This window comes from Apium graveolens, chromosome 2 (assembly GCF_009905375.1).
Source record: "Apium graveolens cultivar Ventura chromosome 2, ASM990537v1, whole genome shotgun sequence".
In the NCBI taxonomy this organism is placed as follows: Eukaryota; Viridiplantae; Streptophyta; class Magnoliopsida; order Apiales; family Apiaceae; genus Apium; species Apium graveolens.
The window spans coordinates 103230262-103233080 of NC_133648.1; the positions used below are offsets into that span (position 1 = coordinate 103230262).

The 2819-nt window shown below is 31.4% G+C and overlaps 1 long non-coding RNA gene across 1 annotated transcript; it reads right to left on the reverse strand.

Annotated features, from left to right (window-relative positions):
* Window positions 1–464: 464 nt before the first annotated feature.
* On the reverse strand, window positions 465–1807 carry LOC141707704 (uncharacterized). Its single transcript, XR_012569133.1, has 3 exons — window positions 1463–1807; window positions 1217–1253; window positions 465–1017 (listed from the first exon to the last, which is right to left on the reverse strand). It is a non-coding gene; the product is annotated as an uncharacterized LOC141707704 (long non-coding RNA).
* Between the last annotated feature and the right edge of the window lie 1012 nt (window positions 1808–2819).

Consider the following 2819-nt stretch of genomic DNA (forward strand, 5'->3'; position numbering starts at 1 on the left):
GTAAATCACCTGTGTTGCCATAAGCATGTGTATATAACTTATCTATAATGATTGTTTACAATGTTCAAAGAAGAAGAAAAACCCAGAGAGAACGAAACATAAAATTAACAGCAAAGGATATTTTTTCTTATTGCCTAAATCACTTGCTCTATCATGAAGATGAGTGAGCCGCAGCATTTCTGATTCAAGCCACTGGATCATAAACATTATACATCTTTAGTATTAAAATGAAGTGCAGTTATGTATAATGCATTAAAAGAACAAAACTAATAAAGATAACTGCTTCAAGACCACAACCCTAGATCTGCACAAGGCGGTTCTGAATCCAGTCGGTTTTAAAAAAAACATAACATTCCTAGTATATGTAGCATAGGCAGAACAACTTTTGCAAAATAACATACATATGTCCATTATCTAGATACAATCTACAAAACCTGTGTAGATATATCTACTATATAATTCAATTATGTGGCCTGACAAGGAAATCTAGATACTAAAAGCCGTTCATAACAAGAAAATTGTTTTTGCTGAATCATTTGCAATCAAGTTAATAACATGCTTGCTTCTCTGAAAATATTAGATTACAAACGAAAATACTTGTGGAAAAAGAATTAAGAAAGTATGAAAAATAGGTAAGAGTCACAAATAGTATATGCTAGTATTCTTAAAAAAACTAGCAGAAGTATGAAGCTGATCAATTTGAAATGTTTCATATTTTCAAGTTATTCAGCTTGGAAATGGAGAAGGAAATTAAGGTCACACAGAAAATAATCATCACAGTATATGTCGGACTCAAAGTATGAAGTTGTACCATTGAATTATCTGTAATATCCAGAAAACGTGTCCCTCTCCAATTTCATCTGGAAGTCATAAATTAATTTGATCTATTACTACCTGTGGCCCGTGGAAGAAGAGAAACAGCTCCTCCCTCAGCATTTGAGTACTTCTTGTATATGAGATTTCAGCTTATTCTCTGCTGCACCTGAGTGGAACCTAACCGGTTCTTTAGCACATTCCCTGTGTTTAACAACCACAAAATTAACACACATATATAAGTGTCATTCACTCAAAATTATGGCTGAAGAACACTATGGAATTTAGACAGAGGAGTTTTTTGTGTAAAATAGAGGACCATCAATTTTAAAAATCTCCAATTAGTTAAACAAAAACCCATAAATAATCAGAACAAAACTCCAAATAAAGCATATATATTTACCAATTCATTCAGATGCCCATTTTAAAGCCCAAATTACCTGCAAAATCAGCTAAAATTAGTAATTTCCATTTAACCAGCAAGAACAAGAAGAACAAAATTCAATGTTTACTGTATGGCCAATACCAATTCCTCTAATACCACAACTAACTTTCTGAAATCACACAAATCACAAATAGGGGTCAGCAAGATTTATCAAGAATTCAAAAGGGTACATCAAAAATCCAATAATTAACATAAAATATGAACCTGGATAGGAAACTGAAGAGTATCTTGAATGACCGGCGATGAAGATTGGATTTTGTGGAGGAGTAAAAAGATTGGCCATGTCTGAGCAGAAGAGGAAGAGGGGTAAGCCTACTAGTAAATATCAATGCAAATTGCCTCACCTTCCAAGCACTATCGATACTCTCATCTTTGGTCTCGTCAAAATTGTCATTCCAATTATATCTTCAACATTGTAGAGGGAGATGGTTAGGGTTTGAAAACTCAAAAATCTAAACCCATCATAATACACACTTAATCCACGGCAAAACCATGTAGAGAGAGGACAGAGAGAAAAGTCGTGGGAGAGACATGGAAGAGTAGAAAGAGGAGAAGAAGAGGGGTCAGATCTAAAGAAAGGGGAAGGGGGAGGTAAGGGGGGGAATGAAAATTAGAAGGAAGGGGGAAATGAAAATTAAAGGGGGAAAACCAAAAATGGTGTGAAAAATGAAAAAATCATTTTTCATTTTTTAATAATTTTTTCATATGACTAAAATTGATATATCTTAACATCCGTACGGTTGGATAAATTTTCCTTTAAAACTCAAGGAAGATAAATTTTGAAATTTTTTATTATTTTTTTACATGGCTAAAATAAATATATTTTAACATTTGGATCGTCCAAAAAACCATTTCAAAAATTATTTCGATAATCAGCAACGAATCTTGTTTTAGGGAGTTGTACTTTTACCTCATTTTCCTTAAAAACTCAAGCAAGATAAATTTTATTTATTTATTTTTCTACGTGGCTAAAATCAATATATGTTAAGATCTGTAAGGTTGGATCGCCCAAAAAATCATTTGAAAAATTTATTTTGTTAATCGGCAACGAATCTTGTTTTAGGAAGTTGTACTTTTACCTCATTTTCCTTTAAAACTCAAGGAAGATAAATTTTGAAATTATTTATTATTTTTTTACATGGCTAAAATCAATATATTTTAACATCCGTACGGTTGGATCGTCCAAAAAATCATTCAAAAAAATTATTTCGTTAATCGGCATCGAATCTTGTTTTAGGGAGTAGTACTTTTACCTCATTTTCCTTAAAAATACAAACAAGATAAATTTTAAATTTTTTTATTATTTTTTTACATGGCTAAAATCAATACATGTTAACATCCGTACGGTTTGATCGTCGAAAAAATCATTTCAAAAAATTATTTCGTTAATCGGCAACGAATCTTGTTTTAGGGAGTTGTATTTTTCCCTCATTTTCCTTTAAAACTTAAGAAAGATAAATTTTGAAATTTTTTATTATTTTTTTACATGGCTAAAATCAATATATTTTAATATCCGTACGGTTGGATCGTCCAAAAAATCATTCAAAAAAATTATTTCGTT